We start from the raw sequence: 24,588 nt of genomic DNA on the forward strand, positions 1-24,588 counted from the left end.
ATAAGATTTTCAACTTTTCCTTAGTGTGCACGATGCTATCTTCGTACTGAGTTACTTTTTTCGCTGGGCGCAGGTGCGCCCAATATACAGTCTCGTGACCTGCATTGTGTTACTGTGGTTGTTCATGGTTCTAGATTATTATGGTGTGGACTCTGCAATAGCAGTGTCAAAGTCTGTGTCAAGTAACCTATTTGCATGTGATTGCACGATTTTCAAGGCCAAATAATGACAGAGCTGATGATCATGACCTGCCGAGGTGAGAGAAAAGTTTAATGATACGAAATGCAGAGAAGTCGGTCTGAGGTATGTTCCTCTAGCCAGCTACTCGGCGTTGGGTGTAGGGGAATAGGGAAAGAAGGAGAGAAGAAAGAGGTGCATGATGGGTGACGATGACTAGAGAAGGGGGATGTAAAACCTATGGCAAGCAATTTGGCATGCTCAAAGCCTACAGTCCGGGCCCGTACATTTTAAAAAGTTCAGTAACACCTGCATGGTCTTGAAACTCGATTGAGCGTCCGGTCAAGGGCCTAAAATAACGTCATCCGACTGCGGTAGGCTGTCGAGATGCGCATGGTGATTATCCAGCTTTTGACGCTCTTTCACGTACTTTGGGCAGTCACAAAGCACATGACCTATAGTCGCATTCACATTGCACAACTGACAGTATTGAGACTCAATGCGTTTCATGAGGTGCACGTATCCGCAAAAACGCTACCACCAGCCTTAGTCTGTGCAGAAGACTGGCACAGCTGCGTTGAATTTTCGATGGTAGCCTAAATTTCATGGTAGGGTCCTATCTCTGCAGTCCTCTGTTGTGATTATCCAGATTGTCCCAGTGCTTTTCTGTCGATTTTCGGATGACACTGGAGAGGAGACAGTTGGTGTCCGTTCTTGAAAAAATAATTCCAAGCAGTGACTCTGGTTCTTCAAGTGCTTTCTTCGTTTCGGCACCGGCCAGTTTGTTGCCGTGTATACCACTGTGACTGGGACTCCACTGAAATGTGATGTGGTAGCCGTTCTCTTGCGCTAAAGGGTAGAGCTCGGCACATTGAAAAGCCAACGCTCCCTAAGCGCTTTCTTTCAACATAACTCTAAGTCACCACAGTAGACTGTCCGTACTTGAGGAGGCTGGCGCGAAATATAGTGAACGGTCTCTCTGATTTCCACTAGTTCCATAGATGTTGTAGTCGTCTTGTTACACATACGAAACCGTTGAATGACTTGATGCGCAATCACGACGGAAGCCGCACCAGACGCATACGACGAGACGGATCCGTTTGTATACACATTCACCGAGAAGCCATATTTTTTCAACATATATCGAAGTGTTAAACGTCTGAGGCCTACTGCAGGTATTCGCGATTTTTTATAAATTCCGGGAATAGATAGATGTACCCATATTTTGGACATTACCCATAGGGGCATACGTGAAAGGTCAGCAGGGGCAAAGTATGATGGCATGGCATATTCCTGGCATTAATTAGCTCTTGAAAAAGTGGAGTCCGGTCGTATGACGGGAAGTGTCGATAAGGGGTGGCGTCCATGACGGCACAGCAGTCGCAGGAATACTGGAAGAGGTTCGCATCGCAAATAGACAGGTAAAAGGGTTACGCGAGCCTCCTCCATTGTTCCTTAGGTTGAGGTACAACATGGGACACCGAAATATGTTTTCAGCATCTGTTCCAGGGCACTTTCCAGCGTGCGCAAACGTGACTGGCTCTTACTTGATAAAGCTGGCAGGCTATACCGAATGTAGCTGATGTAGAGAGCCTGGTACAGCTGGAGTAGCGAATGCTCAGATGGACCCCACATTATACCGGCCAGAAAACGAAAAAATTGAGCAGGCCCAGTTTATTTTTTCTTTAACATCACCACATGCTTGCAACATGACAACACCGAGGTATTTGTGGTGGGTCACATGTGCGATGACATTGCCATTGATCATAATTGGATGCCAACACAAAAGCTTCCGTTTGAACGCTGTCGCAGCGCACTTATGTGGGGCCAGTTGCAGTCCTTGGCACTGCCGGTACTGAGACGTTAAAAAAACAGCTCGCTGCAATCTTGCTCGAATTTGCGGTCGCGTGACTGCGGACGCCCATATGCATATGTCGTCTGCGTAGGTAGTGATGCGTACTGTATAAGGAATTATTTCCGCAAGGCCAATAAGGGCAATATTGAAAAAGTCGGGCCGAGCACTCCTCCCTCAGGCACACCAAGGACCACAACGTGTCTTCTCGTTTCGCCATCATTCGTGGACATGAAGACTGCGCGACCATCTAGGTAATTTTCACTCCAAATGTAGATACGATCACCGGTGTCGAAATTACTGAGGGCATCAAGAATGGCTTCATGCAGTACTTCTTCTGTCCTGTCCTGTCTTCTTACATGTGATTGTCTAGAAAGCGCAACCAAATTTTCCTATTCATGCAGTACATTGTCATAGGCTTTTTTTTATGTCTAAGAAAGTGCCTTTCTAATGAGATAGGGAGGTCGTGATGTCAAGATGGGCCACTCTAGGTTGCATCTACTTAAAATCACGTTTCTTCAAAAAAACTTTTAGTTGGAAGTAAAGTAAAAAGGAAGTAAAAAAAGTTAAGTAAGGAAGTGAAGTAAACGGAAGTAAAAACATTTAGTTGGAAGCGTCCTCGTTCGTCGTACATGTTCCTCCTTTAGTCCGGGTCTTCGTAGCGCTGTTTTCTTCAAGTATGCAAAGCCAACTCGCCCACATCAAGCTTCTGCTGCTCCTACAAGTCGGTGTCGCCTTTTTTCATGTTCAATCGTGGACGCGACATCAATGGCCCAATCTCATGCAGACCGTCCGCGTCTATATCCGGTCATCATTCGGGGATAAAGCTCATTCTTTTCCATGGACCATTCTTATCTAGCGAGCACCATCCCTTCCATCACCTTACAGACACAGCAAGCTAATGCTACTAGCCAGTAAGGTGACATTTTGTAACACGATTTTCCGGGCTATAGGAAGCCCACGAAACGGCTGGCTTCCACTGCTTTGGGACTATAATGGATGTCCACGTGGTGTTATAGTACGACAGCAGAACTTTCCGACCTTCCACACCAAGGTGGCACAGAGCAGTATATGAAATACTCCCAGGTCCAGGTGCAGAAGTTCATCTCGAAGCAGCAAGTGCAGCTTCCAATTCCGGCATCGTGAAAGGATGGTCAAGACGAGCATCTTTAGGAGGTGCGATGGGTCGATCCGATGTTGGACATGTTTAAATATTGGTACGGGTGACTCTCTTACAGAAGTCTTCTGCAACCTGCATTTCCGTCAGAGATTGGTAAAGTGCTATAGCACGGAAAGGATATTTTTGCTGAGGAGGGGCACGGAGGTTTCGTACTATCCAGAGAGGAACAGAAGGTTCTTGATCACTGTTTTCCTATTTTTTGAAGGTGACACCTTATTTTTCGTTGAGCTCCTCTACATAAGACAAGGTCTAGCGATGACTAAGTTCGCCTAACCTTCCTTTCCACTCTACGACGGATTGCGCAGAGCCTTTCATATTCAATATCAATCGCCGTTCTAGATGTAGATGCACAGATAACCTTAGTTGTCTTCTGCACTTGCGATACAATATTGTCTCCTATATCAGATGGTGAAGTGATGTCTCCGTAATCCTCTTCGACACATGTAGAGAATGTGGACCAATCAGTGCTGCGTACAGTAGATTCAGTTGATTTCACAAAGCACTTTATCTGCACATATGTTTTTATATGATCGCTCCCATGCGTTTCTATGTCGAAGCACCAGCTGATTGAGGGCAGGAGGCTCTGGGATACAATAGCGAGGTCTAGGCAACTTCCGTAGGTGGTGCCATGGATGTAAGTTCGAGACCCATCGTTGATTACAGACGGACCTTCAGTGTCTATGTAGTCCATCAAGTTCCTACCTCGACAGTTCATTGCGGCTCTTCCCCAGTAAAGATAATGAGCATTGAAGTCTCCAATAACAACATGAGGGCCTGGGGAACCTTGCAACACATTGGATAGGTAGGAGAGGTCAAGTCTTTGTCTAGGAGGTATGTAGGCGCCGATGATCGGAAACTAAGTAGATTATGTTTTAGTGTCACACACACATATTCATTGCTGTCATGTAGAGCGATCGTGTGCCGAATAAACGTCATGTCACTGCGCATACACATTAACACTTTCCTCTTGTGTCCATCTTCACGTGACCAGAGCTTAACGTATCCGGAAAGGCGAAATTCTGACGTGAGATTTGGCTCGCATATTACGATCACTGGGAAGTGGTATTTGAAAACCCGTTGCCTAAAGTCAGACATGCGGGCGCATAGACCTCGAGCATTCCATTGCATTATAACAGAATGCTGCATCTACTGTTTCAATGTCCAGTGTGTTATCGTGAGAGTCATGATTGCGACCCTTGTTTTAGAGCCGCTAATAGCGGCTCCATAGTATCTAACGCCTTCACAACAGATAGTGCAGTTGGCGTTGCCAATCCGGAGAGCAATATAAGCATAGTGTTTACTAGCTGTTTAAGCATGTCTATCACCTTTTCCTTAGCAAGCTTTTAATTACCCTCCCGGCTCTTTGGGAGCACCGAAGGAGTGCCTCCACCTGAAGCCCTTTGTGGTAGCGAAGGCCACTATACAGCCGAAGAGGTTGGACGCACGTTGGATGACGCCTCATTTCTTGACGGGCGCGGAGGTAGTGGGGGACGCACATCTCGTGTGTGCCGGCCATGCCGGGGTGAATTATTCAAATCTAAGGCTGGACTAGGAATTGGAATGTCCGTTTGAACCATGACAGAATTGTACTTCATAGCCAAGCGCAAAAAGAATGTTTAGTGATTCCAACAGAAAAGTCAAAATAGCTATGTCAGGAAGTGTTGATGCACAAGTACCTCAAGGTGACTGTGAGCAATGATTTGACTTAGTCATCGCATATTTATTTATTTTTGCGCGATATCTGCGTAGTTGAATTTGATTACTTTGAGTTTAGTAACAAAGCTGAATCGACGAAGGAAGATGAATCTGGTAGACATTATGGGCCACTGGCTGGGCGTAAGAGGCTAGTAGGTAAACAGACAGCTAGATACATGAGCTCAAAACGCCTGAGGTTTAGAAAATGCTAAGCGCATTAATAATTATAATCACAACTGTCTACACGCTTGGCCAAGAGTGTGTTCACATTCCTTCACTATTTTGTTAAAGAAGTGACTCATTTCTCAAAGGATGATAGTTTGTACACGCTTCATTGTTTTCCTTAATATATACCTCCCTGATCTATCTTCTATATAACCATTGTGGAAAGTAGCGCCTCTTTTGTGGGTTGTGTCTTTCTCGTCTCAATGTCTGTTTTCGGTTGTGCAAAGCACTCGATAAGATGTACCAACAATGTCAGAATTCAACACTAACACTTCCTCACACGTGGAATATTGGACACTGTTATTTCCTTTTTGGCCCCTGCTTTAGGTGGGAAGCCATGCATGACAACGTGAACGTCCATTCTCGCAACACCCGGTCAACAGGCCATGAAGCTCAGAGAAGCGGCCGAGGCAACGTCGCAAACTGAATCATTTTTAGCAACATTCACTAACTTGCAAAAATGCTATACAGGTTTAGTGCTGCGTCAAAGGCAGAAATCCGAATGTCATGATTCGCGGCTATTTCTCTCCAATTTTTCGTGCTTACGCCATGGCCACCAGACACTCGGATAGTTCAAAAAGTGGTTTATTGTTAGCATACGCCCCGCACACTCCAAGTCATACTTAAAGACGACATGACTACTATGGTTCTGCCGTACACTCGTCTAATCACAGCAATAGACAGGGGCCTAAAATGTGGCTGTTTGAGTCCCAATTCCCCATGCAATTCACATAGGTGTATCGCTTTTATTGCAGTAGCAATTATCTCAACACTACAGGCGAATTCCTCCTGTCAGCGTTGTCGTTATGTTTCGTACAATGTCCAAGTGCGATAACACCGTCGCCGTGCGCCGTATGCTGTAAGTGCGAGTGAAAGCTTGCGACCATTGGTTAGCCAATGATCGCGGCTCCGTCTCGCGCACGCAAAAGAGGAAAGCGGAGTGGAAGCGCGCCGTCTTTCATCACGAGCCACGCATCAGGGTGAAGGTGGGGATGAGGAAGGGATAGGGCGTTCTATTCCAACGGCTGCTGCGTACGACGCGGCGCTAAGGCGCTCATATCTTGAAAGGGATCTGCGATGTGGACAGAGTGCGCGGAGTGCTGGTGGCTTCGAATGCGCTGTGCTTTTGACGATTAAGCATGTTTCACATGCAAGCGTCGGCGCAGCGGCTGAGCGGCGCCCAAACGCAGCTTCGTTTCACATGCTCCTTTTTTGGAGCGACGCGCGCTGCTGTGCAGCGCAGTGTTGATTGCGGAAAACGCCCGTGTGCAGCGGGCTTTAGTGGTCTTCAAGAGCTGCGCCTTGCTCCGCATTTCCATGTTTGGCGCGCTTGAGCTGTGGGTTTGATCAGTGTAACAAATTGGCTGTCCACTTTGCAGCTTGTAAACATTGCACAAAAAATAGTGTGTGTGTAACTGCTAATACAAGAATCTTATTCACATTTATTTCCCTTTACACGCGACAGCTTAAACGTGTTGCTAAGTGCACGCACACAGAATTAGTCATATCGAAGGAGAGGGGGTTGATTTGTATTTCGGCGATTTCAGCTTGAAGTACGCTGTTGTAAAGTTGGGGGTCCGAGCCGCCACGTGGGCTCCATGGCTGGTGCCATGCCATGGGCCGAGAGACAGAGAGAGGTCCAGCGCGACGTCCAAGAGATTAAAAAATCCAGTTTTATGCGCAAATTTACGTGATGATCGCTTATAAGATCGGCTCCGTGACTCTCCAAACAAACTACATGCCGAAGTCTTTACGTGCAATTTAATGCAAAACCGTGGTCAATGCTGTTCCCACGACGTCGTCAGCAGAGGTTTTTTTGCAGCAGTTAGTACATTGCCCGTGCCAGATGACCAATGACGGTTTGGGGGCACGTAATTTACATCGTTCTTTACACTTAATTGCTTGTCATTTATCTTGAAGTGACACAGCATGGTTTCGTCGCCCGTTCTTTGGCGTCGAATAGACGATGAACCGTGAATGACATTCCACAGCTGCACTTATCATAGCTGTCACCTGGATGAAAGAGGCCTGGGCGATTATGCACGGCTGTCAAATTTAAGCAGGCCCCGCTTTCCGCCTCTCGTAGTATGTATGCTCGTACTAGTGTGCACTGTAGCAACGAACATGCTATTTCGGAATTATAAATAAACAAGCTAGAGAAAACTACTTCTTCCGAGAACTAAACGTGGGCAGCGCCATTTCGTCCCCTCTGTCAGGACCCATATGGGTGTCACGACCGTGGCTAAGAAAGAGGCAAAAAGAAGAAAACAGCACGTGCTGACAATTTGGCCCCGAAGCTCAAAATGACACTTGGAAACAAGCAGCCCTTCGGAGGCACCAGCGGAGATGTTTGGTTCGAGTGACGCCGACTCTTATTTAATGGAAGTATGCGTCATTTGCGAGGACGACTGCCATCAGTTCTACAAATAGAACACTATCTTCTTCTGCAAAAAAGAAGATATTGTTGAGCCGTCCAATTGAACGGCGCTGGTGAATAAGGCCCTTCTGGGAAAATCGCCTGCTCGACTCATAATTCTCCACTTCGGTAAGCGGTATTTACTCAACGTTTAATTATTAATGCTTTGGCATAAAATTATTGTTTTCTCAAATTGTTGCATTTTCGCTCAGATGCCCTTGCTTATGGCTGGGGACAAAGTTCTTCAACAAGTATTATAGAATGACACCTGAGAAGTTCGAGGGGCTTCACTCACTTGTGGAGGAAAAACTAACACGAATGCTGGTCGCGAGAGAACCCGTGCCATCAAAAGTGAGGCTTGCGATAACGATCAGTTATATTGATTTTTTTGTCTCTTTCGTTAATATTCTTCTTATATAGTGCAAAGCGTTAACCATTACATCATTTTCAGGTATCTTGCATCCAGAATGTAGATTCAGTATATAGCCACGGCTTTTAAGGTAGGAATTTCAGCTGCTGCCGGAATCATTCACTTCATATGCAGATTTTTGGTGGAAGGTCCTACATCCTCGTTGTCTTAAGGTAGGGTACACGAATGTTGCGGTAGTTGTGCGGTTGAATTGACCTGTTTGGGTACCGTCAACGCCATACAATTTGAATGAATTCAACTGCTTTTTTTTGTACTTACATGCAGGTTTGTATACGTAAACATAGCAAGCATATACATACAATAAGTGGCCTAGCCAGAAATTTCGCTCGGGGGGGCTCACGTTGCAGCTCGGCCTCCTCCTTAATGGGAAGCTGTAGCTCGGGAGCTCCGATCTAATTACATGTAGAAGGGGTATTCGTTTTTCTATACAACCGCAGCACCACATTTGATGAGGTTTGTGACATTTAAAAGAAAAACTTAAATTCTATTGACTGCTTATTTAGGATTTCTCATTTTGGAAGCAAATGTTTAATCAGAAATTTGCCGAAATTGCAAATATTCAGAAAACAAAACTGTCAAGTTTAAGTCTCTGTAACTCAGCAATGAAAAATTATATTGTAATTATATATGTTACACCTAAAAGTACATTCCCAGCGGAAAAAATTGATATGTTACACATGATTCGAAAGAAATGTAGTATTATGGAAATACGTCTTTTGCAGAACCCTTGTACACAACGTAACCAATTCACATATGATATAAATTGACGCACCAATTTTTTCCGCTTTGACTGTTATAATAGATGCTATTTACGGAACCGCGATATCTGTTCTTGATGCAGAACTATTAGATTGTAAATATCGTGTTTCTAACTTTCCCGAACTTTCGAATTTTTTGAAATATTTTAAACAAAATTCAGGCCCTAAATCAAAATTCCGCTTCCAACAGACACTAGAATTTAACTTTCACCCTCAAATGCAACAAATTTCATTAAAGGCGATGCAGGGGCTATCTCAGAAAAGCGTTTCTGCGTTTTACATGCATTTGAATAGGCCGCGTTAATGTTGGACCCAAGCTAAAGCTTGAACTTAAACAATTTGTTGAGGGATCAAATACATGAATAATAATTGCATTGCCATTGAAAAAGATGCTGCAAGTGAATTGTTTAAAGCTACGCACTGTAAAAACAAGCAAGATATGTATTTTTTCATAAAAGAATATACTCGTATGTACCAAAAATTTTGCCGAGAATAACGGATATTAATGGTTCCATCTGTTTTGTCTATTTAATAAGTCCGAAAACATCGCACGAACTTTACAGCTGTATCAGTTCGAAACCAACAAAGCAGTGCATGCCGCTGATATGAAAAATGCAAAGGCCTTGAAATGAACAAGTTGAGGACAAATATGTTAATGAAACTTTGTTAACCAACAACCGTATTTACATTCTTGTACATGTGCAACAGCCAGTGAAAAATATCAGTGACGCTGTCATTCCTTCCAATGTATAACGCAGGAGCAGCTGTCACTGGTCCTGTATCGTGAGTAACTGCACCGAAATCATTGTCGCAACAGAGAGCACGTATAAAAAGAAGTTCTGCAAAATCTACGAGAGGGAGTCAAATGAAAGTGAGCCAATGCGAATATATGACAAACGGGGTACTTCATTTAAAAGTAGTCTCCATGATTATGTAGAAGTTAGTCCCATTGACTAATGAGTCGCGTGATTCCCGTCTCATTAAACTCGTTGGGTTGCTGCTTCAAAATGTCTGCAACTGACTCTTTCCCGTCATCGTCCCACACGAATCTGGTTCTCTTTAACTGCTTTTCGGTTGCTCCAAAATGGTGGAAGTCACATGGCGACAGGTCTGAGCTGCATGGAGGATGTTGCAGCGGTTCCCTATTGAGCTTTAGCAGTTTTGTATTAACCACATCAGCGACGTGGGGACGGGCATTGTCGTGGAGAAAGATAACTCTATTACTCAATTTTCCACATTGTTTCTTGTTGATTGCGACACGCAGCCGTTCCGGCGTTTCACTATATCGGAAAAGAATTGATAGTCTCTCAAGATTTATCAAATTATATCAGTAATGGCCCCTCACGATCGAAAAAGAAAGTCAACAACACCTTTCCGGCGGAAATGACGGCCGTTGCTTCTTTTGGGGCCTGGTGAGTTCGGATGTTTTCACTGTAAGCTTTGCCGTCGTGTGTCAGGCTCGTAGTAGTGGCACCATGGTTCGTCCCTGAGAACAATTGCAGACAAGAAGTCGTCACCCTCATTGTGATACCGGATCAGAGGAGTCAAGGCACTGCCGAACTTCTCTGTCTTTTGGCTGGGGTTCAAAATCTTGGGCATTCATTGCGCACACAAGAGCCGATAACCGAGTGGTTCATGAAGAATGGCGGGAACCGAAGGGTTACTGATGTTCACACGCTCTGCAGGTTCATCGATGCTTATCCTCCGTTCTTGTCTCACCAGCTAACCAACCTTTGCGATTTTGTTGAGGGTGACGCACGATGGCTTTGGCCCGGTCTTGGATCGTCTTTGCAGCTTACAAGTCCTTCTTTGAACCATTTGCTCCAACGCTTCACAGTGGCCGATGAAGTGCAATATTCAACGTACACGAAAGCCATCATCATCATCATCACCATCATCATCATCATCATCATCATCATCATCAACCTGGTTACGCCCACTGCAGGGCAAAGGCCTCTCCCATACTTTTCCAACTACCCCGGTCCTGTACTAATTGTGGCCGTGTTGTTCCTGCAAACTTCTGAATCTCATGCGCCCACCTTTTTCTGCCACCCTCTGCTACGCTTCCCTTCGCTTGGAATCCATTCCGTAACTCTTAATGACCATCGGTTATCTTCCCTCCTCATTACGTGTCCTGCCCATGCCCATTTCTTTTTCTTGATTTCAACTAAGATATCATCACGAAAGCCATACGGCGACTAATTTCGTTTTGGGAAATACCTTCAGCTGTCAAAAACTTCACAGCACTACGTTGTTCAACTTTTGGAGTGTCATTTATGTCACGCAACTAGGTTCAACCAAGTGTATGAGATCTATAAAGAACCTTTATCCTCACACCTGCATGTCCCTTTTGTAAATGAGAGATGCGCCTCTGCTACGCACATGCCTCGCAGATTAATTATTATTATTATTAACAATTATTGCGCGGGGTGGGTAGGCTCCCTTTTGTTTGACTCACCCTCGTACATTAGAAACGCGAAGGTACAAGGGGATATACAAATGCGAAGATACAGCTTGCATGATAAAGGGAAAAAAAGTGTCAGTGCAAAAAAGTTCACTGCACGTATACAGAAAATCTTGCAACAAGATATTTAAGTATACGTATAAGTCTCTAATAAATCTACGTATCTAAGAAAAAGTCACAGTATATAATGCCTCAAATAAGCCAAATAAACATGTTGCGCAATCACAGATTCACAGAATCCTAGATCCCGCTCCCATTCCATCCACTCCACCCGATGTATTGCGCGCGACGCGCTTGTTCCCTGCTTTTCTCCTTTGCGCACACAAGACTGAGGCACAAACGCCGGCTCATCCATTCAACCCCCCGCCCCCACGCTTTCACTCGCACATACAGCATGCGGCACTCGGTCACGATGTTATTGCCCTCGGAATTTATACGAAACAGGAGTGCGACGGCGACGGCAGGAATGCGCCTGACGTGTCCCTATATTTGCTATGGCAATAATATTGTTATGTAGGAAGATGCAGACGAAAACTATATACAAGTATATTTACAAGGAAACAGGCCGCACTTGGACAAGAGGCAAGACCAGCGCTAGCCTTTAATCGTCGTCGTCGCCTTCCCAGTGCTCATCTCTTCGTCATCGCAAATATTGTTCCGTAGCACTATCCCGGCGGCAAAAGCGCCGTCCCGGAGTGACTAAAGGCCGGACTCGGAAGCAGTGTAGTAGGCCTTGAGCCTACTGACGTGCATGACATCAGTAGACGCCAGAGTAGAAGACGAGGCTAAACTCACAGGAGCAATTTCGTACGTCAAAGGCGTCACCTGGCACAGCACGCGGTTGGGCCCTATGTATCGCGAAAGTAGCTTCTCTGAATGTCCTACGTGACGAGAGGGCGACCACAGGAGCACAAGCGCACCAGGCGAAAACTGTACGTCACGGTGGGGGGCCTTGTACTGACGCTGCTGAGTGGTTTGCGAGGCCGTCAGTCGAGTACGGGCAAGCTGGCGTGCATGGTTGGCGAGGGCAATGGCGTCGCGCGCATACTCGCTTGTTGAGATCGCAGTAGGAGGAAGTGCCGTGTGAAGAGCCAAGGTCGGTTCGCGACCGTGCAGTAGATAAAATGGAGAAAATCCGGCGGTGTTGTGCAGGGAAGAATTATGTGCAAATGTGACGTAAGGAATGGCAATGACCCCGTCATGGTGGTCCTTGGAAACGTCCTTGGACTGCATATCAATAAGCGTACGGTTCAGCCACTCTGCCAGGCCATTGGTTTGAGGATGGTATGATGTAGTCAGCTTGTGTGGAATGGAACAGGAACGCACAATATCGGCGATAACTTTCGAGAGGAAGTTACGACTAGGGTCAGTCAGCAGCTGTCGCGGGGCGCCATAAAGCAAGATAATGTCACGCAAGAGAAAGTCCGCGACGTCAGGGACTCAACTGGTCGGGAAAGCCCCCGCGATAGCGTAAGGGGTGGCTTAATCAGTTACCACGGCTGCCATTGGTTCGCAGAGGATGACGTGGGAAATCTAAAGAGGAGTGTAGTGTTGGTCAGCAGAAGAACGAGACAGATGTCAACCCATATCAAACCAGACGCCAGACTCTTTATTCATGCGAGCACCCATATATATATATATATATATACCCGGGCAACAGTGGTGCCATCTCTCTATGGATTTGATAGTTATGCAACTGAGGGCACCTAGTGTCGCCCTACGACACTACATCTACCGCTTCCTTAATACAAACATATTCACAAGCCAGTCAATGTTTATATCCAAGCGCATAGTCCTGCAACCTTGCCGGTGGTCTTCTTCTCTTGTGGACCGATGAAACGCTGGCGGCTCACCAGCAGTTTCGATGACAACGGAAGCACTGTCGCCATCTTCTGAAGCAACGCTTGCATGTACTGGGCCCTGTGGCTGTGATGGATCTGAAGGTATCGACGGGGACAGCTCCAACTGCCCAGAGGTTCTGGCAGGTGTCCGTGGACTTGGCAGCGAAGAGGCTTGTGCTCCATGTAGCGGCGCAGTTTGGTGGTCGTCATCCCACCGTACCGCACGTTGTGGCGATGCTCCCGTTGCAACTGCAGTCAGCTGTGAGGCATTCCAAGTTCGACCGTCTTCCAGGCAGAAGGACCAACGCCCGATGCGCTTAAGGATCTTCATTGGAGGTCCAAAGATGGGAGTATCTTTCGGACCAGGAGTTGGTTTCTTAACGCGCACATACTTCCCAACTTGGAACTGCGGTACTCGGGCTGCTCTACGTCGGTCAGCGTACACTTTGTTTTTGCGCTGGTGCTCTTTCACCTTCTTCCGAAGTGAGGACATCTCCGGAGCGGAGTCCGTGAGGAAGTTAGAGGTGGGATGTCCGATGACGTCCAAGGATGTCCTGATGTGCCGGCCATGCAGAAGCACTGCAGGAGAAAGGCCAGTGGTACTGTGAGGAGTAACTCTGGAGATCCCCAAGTACTCTTTAACAGTGTTTTTCACTGGTCGCTGCTCTAGCAAGGCCAACTGAATATAAGATTTGAGCACACGGTTGAACCTTTCCACCTGTCTATTCGCCTGTGTGTGGTACACAGCCGAGAAGCTGTGCTTGATGCCCCTGTCTTGAAGAAAGGACTCGAATTCTCGGGATGTAAATTGTGGTCCATGATCCGAGACCAGTTCGTCGGGGTAGCCTTCTCGTGCAAATATTGACAGGAGGAAGTCCATCACTTTAGTGGAAGACACATCCCTGCAGAAAGCAACTTCTGGCCATTTGGAAAAATAATCGACAACCGATATTACGAAGCGGCAGTCGGCTGGTGCATGCTCAAATGGGCCCACAATATCAATAGCTATCTTGCTCCAAGGTTTATCTGGAAGGGCCACTGGCTGTAGCGGAGTGGAATAGCTCTTAGTACTTTTGTCTGCCGACTGACAGACCATGCTGTTTCGGATGGCAGTCTCTACTTGTTTGTCCAGACCTGGCCACCAGTACTTTTCACGAAGACGTTGCTTGGTCTTCACAATTCCCGGGTGCGATTCATGGGCAACCTGAATAAAGGTAGCAGTGAGCTTGGCTGGAACCACAATACTCTCCGAGCGCATAAGCAGACCATCTGCTATTGACAATTCCTCCCGGACCTCATAGTAAGGAGTCAGTTCAGCAGTCAAAGATTTCTTCGCTGGCCATGATGTCTGAACAAAATGAAAAACCTCCTGGAGTTTGCAATCCTCGGCTGTAGCAAGTCGAAGGTCATTGACATGAACTGAAGATGTGACCAGAGACACAACTTCCTCTTCAATCTGAAGGCCATCTTCTGTGTCTGGAACAGGCAGCCGGGACAAAGCGTCTGCTACCTTGTTGTATTCTCCACGTCTGTACTGAACTGTGAAATTGTAACGAAGCAAACGAGCGGTCCACCTTGTGATGCGAAGTGGTCGCTGTCCTGTGCTTTGTGTCGAAAGTAGAGATACTAGGGCTTGATGGTCCGTTACCAACGTGAATGGTCGTCCCCAGAGATAAGTGTGCCATTTCTCGCATGCCCAGAGACACGCCAGGGCCTCCCGCTCTCCCGCTGAGTACTTCCGCTCCGTTTCTGTGAGAGTTCGGGATGCGAACGCAACAGTCCGAGTGTGTGGGTCGTGAGCCTGTTGTAGTACTGCTCCCAGGCCATGAGCAGACGCATCTGTGGCCACAATAACAGGGAGCGTCGGATCGAACATTTGCAGTATCTTGTGCGATGATAGGAGCTTCTTTACCCTTGCAAAGCTCTTTTCGGCAGCGTCATCCCATTCAAAATGTACATCCTTACGAAGCAACCTACGCATAGGTTCTACCTCTTCAGCCAGGTGGGGAATAAACTTAGCATAGCACTCAACCAAGCCCAAAAATGAACGCAGCATGCTTGTGTCTGTGGGGGTGGCAGCGTGAACAATGGCTTCAACCTTGGCTTGAAAGGGAGCTATTCCTTCTGAGCTGACGCGATGCCCAAGAAATGGTAACTCCGATGCATTAAACACGCATTTATTATTGAGCTTAAGTCCAGCTTCAGAGATTCGTTGAAAAACTTGCTCCAGATTTCTCAAATGCTCTTTTTCAGTCCTGCCAAAGATAATGATGTCGTCTAGGTAGCACAGCACGCCTTTGCAGCCTCGCAGGACCGTTGTCATGAGTTGTTGAAACGCAGCTGGGGCTGATGCCAGTCCGACGCACACCCTTTTGAAACGAAAAAGGCCATCGTGCGTAATGAAAGCAGTGAGGTCTCTGCTGTTTGGGTGGAGCAGCACCTGGTAATAGGCAGAAGCTAAATCGAGCTTTGAAAAGTGGCGTGCTCCGTTCAGAGAGTGTAGAAGCTCTTCCGTATGGGGCAAGGGAAAGCTGTCGACTACAATCGCTTTGTTAGGCTCTCTTAAGTCAACGCAGAGGCGGATACTGTCGTCCTTCTTGCGGACTACAACGATAGGAGAAACCCACTCGGAAGCGTTAACCCTTTCAATGACATCACCAGAAGGAAGACGCTCAAGCTGGTCGCTAACCTGCTTGCGCAGAGAAAGTGGCAAACGTCTGAGCTTTTGCACGACTGGAGAAGCTGACGACTTTATCTTGACCTTGTGCTGAATGCCCTTGGCAAGTCCAAGGCCTGGTGAGAACAAATGGCAAAATATTGCCCATAGCAAAGCTGGCATACCGAACTTTGGTAGACTTAGCGGGCTGTGCTGTTCCTGTGCCGTTTTAGCTGCTCCTTCCAGCATGGCACCTGAACCTTCTTCGGCAGCCGTGTGAAGGCAACGTAGCTGTGCACCCACAATATGTAGCTCTAGAGCTTGCACAGCGTCCAGACCAAGAAGAGAAGTTCCTCCGGGTGCGAAATGAATTGCTATAACGGCCGTTTTTTCCTTGTACGAGATTCCAGCTTTAAATTGTCCCAGCACAGGAATCTTCCGGCGTTAGAAGTCCAACAAAGTATGTTTAAAGCTGGTCAATTGTATGCTGTCATCGAACACGCTTTGGAATTCTTGTTCACGTATAAGTGACACAGCGGATCCAGTGTCGACCAAGAACTTCACAACGCGCGGTTGCGATTTGGAGTTGATTGGCGTGACTGCCACTTCAATGTAGACACCTGTGGGCTTATCTTCGTAAACAGTGAGAATGCTGATGGCGTCTGACGTGTCCTGTTCAGAAACTACTTCGCGGACGCGAGCCGGGCGTCGTCCTCGTGCGCTGCGGCTGCTACGGCAGACTCGCATGAAGTGGCCACGGCGGCCGCATGCGAAGCAGGTCTTACCGTGAGCGGGGCACACAGATGGCTCGCAACCTGCTGTGCCGCAATTACCGCAGACACCTGAATTTCCGCTGTACGGAACAACGGCGGTGGCCGCGTCTGAAGTTGGCGGGAGAGCATGACGAACGCGGGCTTGACTTGGGACGCGCGTGCCATTGTCGCTGAAACGCCGGTTATCTTGTCTGGCCATTCCAAATGCGTCACGTTGGCGTGGCTGTTGTATGATGCGCTGAATGCGGTTAGCAAAGGCTTCAGACTCGAGCTGAGCTCGCTCACGAAGTAGCGCAATTTCGACGGCACGATAGAAAGTCAGTGCGTCTCCTTCCAATAACAATCGTTAACGTAACTGCGGAGATGCAACGCCAGTGATGAACTGATCGCACATGTTTTCATTTGCTTGCTCGCCGAAATTGCAAGAGGCAGCCAGTTCTCGAAGTGCGAGGGCGAAGTCAGAGATGGACTCACCGTGTAGCTGACGGCGTTCGCGGAAGTGGTTGCGTTCCAGCCGAACGTTGCGCGTGTCGGCGAAATGTCGAGTCAGCGTCTCGCGGGCCACGTCGCATGTGTCTGGGGAACTAGTCGCTGTGGCGTCTTGCTCGGAGAGCGCGGCTGAAGCAGCTTCGTTCGGCGCAGTTGGCGATGGGAGTGCATCGAAGATGCGTTGCCCTTCCGGCCCCAAGCAGTGTAGCAAAAGAGCTCGGCGGCGGGACGCAGGCAGGTCGGCAGCTCCAGACGCGAGAAGGAAGTTCTCGAAGAGGCGTATCCAGCGGGGCCATGGAATGGCTGGAGTGCCCGGGGTAGCGAGGAATAGCGGCGGCGGCGAAAGTGCAGCGGATCCCATCCTCGTCGCCAAATTGTAGTGTTGGTCAGCAGAAGAACAAGACAGATGTCTATTTATTTATTTATTTATTCAAGTACCTGCAGCGCCACAAGGGCATTATTGCAGGGGGGCACAAATTGAAGAAAAGTGAACATGTGACAAAAACTTGATACGGCAGAGCACAGGTGGTAAAAGTAACAAAATACGTAACATAGATGAGTCATCTCGACGGCAAAACGGTCTTGTGAAATGCGGTGCAAATTTGCAAGACAGAACTGGAAAGGGTACACTATCGCATGAAGTGCAATGCCAGCCAAATGATATAAAGAAAACGGGATAATATACTACGACAGACTGCGTGACAATAAAGACAGAAACTCTGAACACGTTTTACATTCACCAATGCCCCTGGCAAGCCTATTCCAGTGTGCGGAAACATGCGGAAAAAATGAATTACGGTAGACATCAGTACGACAGCGCATTTCAAGGACTTTCAGCTCGTGATCACATCGTTTAGGGATGAAGTGGGGAGGGAAAATGTACAAGTTCTTGTTTATTGACCCAACCCATATCAAACCAGACGCCCGACTCTTTATTCTTTATTCATATATATACCCGGGCAACAGTGGTGGCATCTCTCTATGGAATTGATAGTTATGCAACTGAGGGCACCTAGTGTCGCCTTACGACAATACAAGGAGGTCAATCCAACACGAAATAACGGTGTCACAGGGACGGTGATCTGGTGGAGATCACCGGCAGATAACAGCTGAGGTGTTTTCCGACGATGGCAGGGATCACAGGCAGCAACATAGCTTCGGGCGGAGCGAGCGAGGCCAGGCCAATAGATGCTGCGGCGGACGCGGCCGTACGTGCGGGTTACCCCAAGATGTCCTGCAATGGGTGCATCATGCATCTCAAAGAGCACAGTCTGTCGTAGATGTGTTGGAACGACAAGAAGATCAGATCCCTCAGGGAAGAAGTTCCTTCGGTACAGAATGCCGCCCTGGAGGACATATCGGCGAACGGATGCGTTGGTAGGTGTAGAGCGCCGACGCTCGATGAGTGCTCGCGGCGATATGCCTCGGTACTGCTCATCGGCGATGTTAGCGAAGGCAGACACAGAGAAAATGCTGTTGGCGGTACTACTGTCGGCGCCGTCAGGCTCGGCTACCGAGTAGCGAGACAGGCAGTCAGCGTCCTTGTGTGGTCGGTCAGATTTGTAGGTGACAGAATACGAATATTCTTGGAGGTGTAAGGCCCAGCGACCAAGTCTTCCTGTAGGATCTTTCAGTCAGCATTACCGCAGCAGAGCGCATGATGATCTGTGACAACGCAAAATGGTCGCCCATATAAGTATGGGCGGAACTTCGCAACCAAACAAACTAGGGCAAGACACTCACGCTCAGTGATTGAATAGTTACGCTCCGAGGGTGGGAGGAGCTTGCTGGTGTAAGCGATAACACGGTTGTTGCAGCGCTGGGGTTGTGCCAGTACTGCGCCAATTCCGTGGCCGCTGACATCAGTACGGACTTCGGTAGGCGCAGAAGGATCAAATTGGGCCAGAACGGGAGGCGTTGTGAGAAGGTCGATTAGATGCGAGAATGCAGAGGCCTCATTATCGCCCCGCTGGAAAGGGGCGTCTTTTTTGAAAGCTGTGTTATTGGTCGTGCTATGGCCGCGAAATCTTTCACGAAACGACGGAAGTACGAACAAAGGCCGATGAAACTGCACACATACTTGACAAACTTCTGAACAGGGAAGTGCGTAACAGCATGGATCTTGCCTGGGTCCGGTTGCACTCTGTTCCCGTCAACGAGATGTCTAATGACGGTAATATTGGGACAACCGAACTGGCACTTCGATGCGTTCAGTTGCACACCGGCTCGACGAAAACGTCCAGGACTGCCGAGAGGCACTCGAGGTGTGTAGCGAACGTTGAAGGGATTGCTATAACGTCGTCCAGGTAGCACAGGCACGTGAACCATTTGAAACCGTGAAGAAGGGAGTCCATCATGCGTTCAAAAGTGACAGGAGCGTTACATAGACTGAACGGCATCAATTTCAATTGATAATGACCCTCGAGTGTTACAAAAGCAGTCTTCTTGTGGTCGAGATCATCCACGACAATCTGCCAGAAGCCGGAGCGAAGGTCAATAAAGGAGAAATAGCGAGCACCGTGGAGGCAGTCAGCGGTGTCATCAATCCGAGGTACGGGATACACGTACTCTTTAGTAACCCTGTGAAGGTACCGCTCATCCACGCAGTAGCGCCATCAGCCACCCTTCTTTCTTACCACTACAACAGGTGACGCCCATGGGCTACATGACGGTTGAATAATGTTCAATGCAAGCATTTAGCGAACTTCTGCGTGAATAACTTGGCGCTTAGCCGGTGACACTCGATACGGGCGGCGATGAATAGGTCGGGCATCGCCGGCAATAGTGCGATGTTCAAAAGCTGTAGTATGGGCCAAAGGACGATAGCTAAAGTAAAAATATTTCGTGGCAGGAAAACAGAACAGCCTGACGTGTTCGTGCAGGCTGATCCAGTCCTTGATGTCTTCTCCACCTTTGCCTGAGAATGCGCCAGGATCACGAGGAGTGGGGAGAGCGATGTAGGTCGTCGAAGTTGCAGCAGCTGTCGGAGCCGGCTGAGTCGAGTGGTCGTCGCCGGGAGCCATGAAGGAAGGCTCGATGTACGGTCCACTGCGAAGCTCCGTGGCGAGGTACGGGGAATGTCCACCTCCATCAGACATATTACGTAGGAAGACGGAGACAAAAAGCTATATACAAGTATATTGTCCCGAACTACCACAAAACTAACTTTTATTGGGTGAACCTGTGCCCACAAAAACAAGCTACACTTATAGCACAACGATAGCGGCAAACACGGTCGGCGATCGTCGGAAATCTGATCAGCGGGTCAAGCGCGTCGGCTTTTATAGAGCAGTCGTCGCATGTTCCAGACTAATCGTTCGGACCCGCGTGCCTTCCACAAAATTCTACACCATTCGCCCCAGGTGATGAAATCAGATAACATAAGGTTCGGCGACAACAGACAGCGGATAGAAGCATCGATGACTTTCCAGAAACTACGGATACATGCAGGCGCGTCCCACGCTGTGCGATTACGTATGTTAGGCGGCAAAACGTGGTTGCCCGGTAAAGATAAGTACACGTGTCAATACCCATCTCTTAAAAAGCATTCTCCCGATGCGGCAAATATAAGAGAGCGAGACACAAAAGGACACTTATTAAACATAAGTAACAAAGCAACGAAAAGAAACAAAGTCGAAAGGTCAGTTACGCGAAGCCCCAAAGTTCATTAACGCTGGTAGTACGGCTTGAGTCGCACAACGTCGACTATTTCAGGTCGTGAGCGGTGCCGCTGTGATAGCGAAATGCCGTCTGGCACGACCTCAGAGTCCAGTGCGCCAATACGTCGGATGACCTTGTACGGTCCAAAATAGCGACGAAAAAGCTTCTCGCTCAGTCCTCGTCGCCGTATAGGGGTCCAAACTCAAACACGGTCACCGGGCTGGTAATCGACGAAGCGTCGTTGGAGGTTGTAGTGTCCGCTGTCGGTCCTCTGCTGGTTCTTGATTCGCAGGCGGGCGAGCTGTAGGGCTTCTTCGGCGCGCTGGAGATAGGCAGCGACGTCAAGATTTTCCTCGTCAGTGACGTGCTGCAGCATGGCGTCGAGCGCCGTCATCGGGTTCCTGCCGTACACTAGCTTAAATGGCGTGATCTGTGTTGTTTGTTGCACCGCCGTGTTGTAAGCGAATGTTACGTACGGCAGGACCGCATCCCACGTCTTGTGCTCGACGTCGACGTACATTGCTAGCATGTCGGCGAGGGTCTTGTTCAGGCGCTCCGTGAGACCATTCGTCTGCGGATGGTAGGCAGTTGTCCTTCTGTGACTTGTCTGGCTGTATTGCAGAATGGCCTGCGTGAGGTCTGCTGTTCCTCTGTCGGTGATGACGACTTCTGGAGCAGTATGTCGCAGCAGGATGTTCTCGACGAAAAATTTCGCCACTTCGGCTGCGCTGCCTTACGGTAGAGCTTTAGTTTCAGCGAAGCGGGCGAGATAGTCAGTCGCCACGACTATCCACTTATTTCCGGGTGTTGATGTCGGAAACGGTCCTAACAAGTCCATCTCGATCTGCTGAAAACGTCGGTAAGGAGGCTTGATCGGCTGTAGTAATCCCGCTAGCCGTGTTGGTGGTGCCTTGCGTCGCTGACAGTCTCGGCATGTCTTGACGTAACGGGCGACATCGGCGGTTAGGTGCGGCCAGTATTACTTTTCTTGTATCCTCAATAGCCTCAGGGAGAAACCCAGGTGCCCAGCGGTCGCATCGTCATGTAGAACATGCAGTACTTCTGGACGCAGCGCCGACGGAACAACAAGAAGGTAGTTGGCGCGGTCTGGTGAGAAGTTCTTCTTCACGAGTAGGCTGTTCCGAAGCGTGAACGAAGATAATCCACGCTTAAATGCTCTAGGGACAACGTCGGTGTGCCCTTCCAAATACTCGACTAGGGCTTTTAACTCCGGGTCCCCTCGTTGTTCTTCGGCGAAGTCTTCCGCGCTTATTATGCCAAGCCAGGTGTCGTCATCCTCGTCATCTTGCGGTGGCGGGTCAATGGGGGCGCGTGATAGGCAATCGGCGTCTGAGTGTTTTCGTCCGGACTTGTATGTTACAGTGATGTCGTATTCTTGTAGTCTGAGGCTCCACCGTGCCAGCCGTCCTGAAGGGTCCTTTGGGTTGGCTAGCCAACACAACGCGTGATGGTCGCTGACAACTTTCAATGGCCTGCCATAGAGCTAAGGGCGAAATTTCGCTGTAGCCCAAACGATGGCGAGACATCCCTTTTCGGTTGTAGAATAATTGCATTCCGCTTTTGACAACGACCGGCTAGCGTAAGCTATCACGTGTTTATGTGCATCTTTTCTCTGGACTAGGACGGCACTGAGGCCTAGGCTACTGGCGTCAGTGTGTATTTCGGTATTGGCGTGCTCGTCGAAGTGCGCAAGTACGGGTGGCGACTGCGTGCGTCGTTTGAGTTCTTGAAATGCGTCGGCCTGTGGCGTTTTCTACTTGAACTCGACGTCACATTTAGTTAGCTTTGACAGCGGCTCAGCGATGCGTGAAAAGTCCTTGACAAATCGCCTGTAGTAGGCACACATGCCAAGAAATGTACGCACTGCCTTCTTGTCGATTGGCTGCGGCAAGTTTGCAATGGCAGCTTTCTTCTGCGCATCGGGGCGGACTCCGGACTTGCTGACGACGAGGCCTAGGAACAGAAGCTCATCGTAAGCGAAGCGGCACTTTTCTGGCTTCAAAGAAAGCCCTGATGACTTGATGGCCACTAGTACTTTTGCAAACCGCCTAAGCTGATCGTCGAAATTTCCGGCGAAGACAACGACGTCATCTAAGTAAACGAGACAGGTCGGCCATTTCAATCCTGCTAATACCGTGTCCAACAAGCGTTGGCACGTTGCAGGCGCCGAGCACAGTCCAAATGGCATAACCTTGGAACTCGTAGAGGCCGTCTGGGGTGATGAAGGTGGTCTTTTCGCGATCTCTTTCGTCGACTTCTATTTGCCAATAGCCAGACTTCAGGTCCATCAACGAGAAGTATTTAGCGTTGCAGAGTCAATCGAATGCGTCGTATATCAGTGGGAGGGGGTATACGTCTTTCTTCGTGATCTTGTTCAGAGGACGATAAGCAACGCAGAAACGTAGGGTTCCGTCCTTTTTCTTCACCAAGACTACAGGAGATGCCCACGGGCTTTTCGACGGCTGGATGATGTCGTCGCGCAGCATTTCGTCGACTTGTTCTCTTATAGCTTTACGTTCTCGCGGCGAAACTCGGTAAGGGGTCTGGCGGAGTGGTCGAGCGCAGTCCTCGGTGATTATGCGATGCTTGGCGACTGGTGTTTGTCGAATCCTCGATGACGTCGAATAGCAGCCTTTGTATCATTGGAACAGACTTCTCAGCTGCTGTTGCTTAATCACGGGGAGACATGGATGAATGTCGTAGTCTGGTTCGGGAACCATGGTCGCCGGGGTAGATGCGGCGGAATCCGAGAGGACAAACGCATTAGTGGTTTCCAGAATTTCCTCGATGTACGCGATCGTCGTGCCCTTGTTGATGTGCTTGAACTCCTGGCTGAAGTTTGTCTGCAACACTTCAGTTTTCCCTCCAAGCAGTTGAGCGATCCCTCTTGGGACGCAAATTTCACGGTCTTGCAGTAGACGTTGGTCGCCTTCGATGACACCTTCTACGTCAGCGGGTGTTTCGGTGCCGACCGACATAACAATGCTGGAGTGAGGCGGGATGCTCACTTGACCTTCTAGCACACTCAAGGCGTGGCGGCTACGAGGGCTCTCCGGCGGTATCGCTTTATCCTCCGACAGCGTTATTGACTTCGACCTCAGGTCCATGATTGCGCCGTGTTGGTTCAGGAAGTCCATACCGAGAATGACGTCTCGTGAACACTGTTGGAGGATAACGAAGGTGGCAGGGTAAGTCCGGTCATGAATGGTTATTCTTGCCGTGCAGATTCCAGCCGGCGTAATCAGGTGTCCTCCTGCGGTCTGAATTTGAATGCCTTCCCTTGCAGTCTTAACCTTCTTCAACTGGGCGGCGATGTGCGCACTCATGACGGAGTAATCAGCCCCTGTGTCCACTAAGGCGGTAACTGCGTGGCCGTCAAGAAGCACGTCGAGGTCGGTGGTTCTTTGTCTGGCGTTGCAATTAGGTCTTGGCGTCGGATCATGGCTGCGTCGTGTTGAACTGAAGCTGGAACGTCGCCTCGTCAAGTCGTCTTTTGTCGGTGTAGTCTTGGCTTCCTAACTTCTTCGGGACGGCGGCGTGTCGTCATTAGGTCGTCGAGATGGTTTCTTCGTCGTCTTCGTCAGCGGCGGAGGATATTCGTCAGTTCGACGAACAGCAACCGCGCCTCCATCGGTTGCTGCTTTTAGTTTTCCAGACATGGGCTCGCTGACCGGCCACGGGCTGGGCCAGTGTATGGTCGGCGCTGCGGCGACAGGTAGCGACCTGGTGACGGCGTACGGGACGGTCGTCGAGGGCTCCTCTGAGTAGCGGTGAGGTAATCGGCGATGTCACGTGGGCGCTCTCCAAGCTGTGGATGCGGCGCATTAACGGCGAACCCTCGCAGTCCCATTTCCCGGTATGGGCATCGGCGGTAGACGTGACCAGCTTCTCCGCAGTAGTGGCAGAATGGGCGGTGGTCAGGAGCGCGCCAAATGTCCGTCTTCCTCGCAT

Source organism: Dermacentor albipictus, chromosome 4 (assembly GCF_038994185.2).
Source record: "Dermacentor albipictus isolate Rhodes 1998 colony chromosome 4, USDA_Dalb.pri_finalv2, whole genome shotgun sequence".
NCBI classification, from domain to species: Eukaryota; Metazoa; Arthropoda; class Arachnida; order Ixodida; family Ixodidae; genus Dermacentor; species Dermacentor albipictus.